Genomic DNA, 383 nt, shown 5'->3' with positions numbered 1-383 from the left:
TGCATCTGTTGTTGCATGAGTGCAAACGCAGCAGTAAGATCATCCTGATGATCGCCCATGTTGGTGCTTGTAGGTCTAGGCTGTTGACGGTTCTGATGTTCTAATCTCGCTAGTTCCTCGTTGGTGAGCTGATGCAATGGTCCTTGTGCGTTGCTCCGAGTATGTCTACTGGTCATGCACCTGGATCATTAGCTGTGACAAAGAAACAGAGGCGAGTTAGATATCTTAGACTTAAACTGAAACCGAAAAGTAGAGGTAAAAAATCTGGTCCCCGTCGCAACGGCGCCAAAACTTGATACACTAAATATGAATCTTTGCTACTGCCAAGTTAACAGTTGTGATTATAGTACTTTAGATTCAATCCAGAGGACCAGTCTACACTT

This window comes from Brassica oleracea, chromosome C3, assembly GCF_000695525.1.
Source record: "Brassica oleracea var. oleracea cultivar TO1000 chromosome C3, BOL, whole genome shotgun sequence".
Taxonomy (NCBI): Eukaryota; Viridiplantae; Streptophyta; class Magnoliopsida; order Brassicales; family Brassicaceae; genus Brassica; species Brassica oleracea.
Note: the sequence above shows the minus strand (reverse complement) of the source record.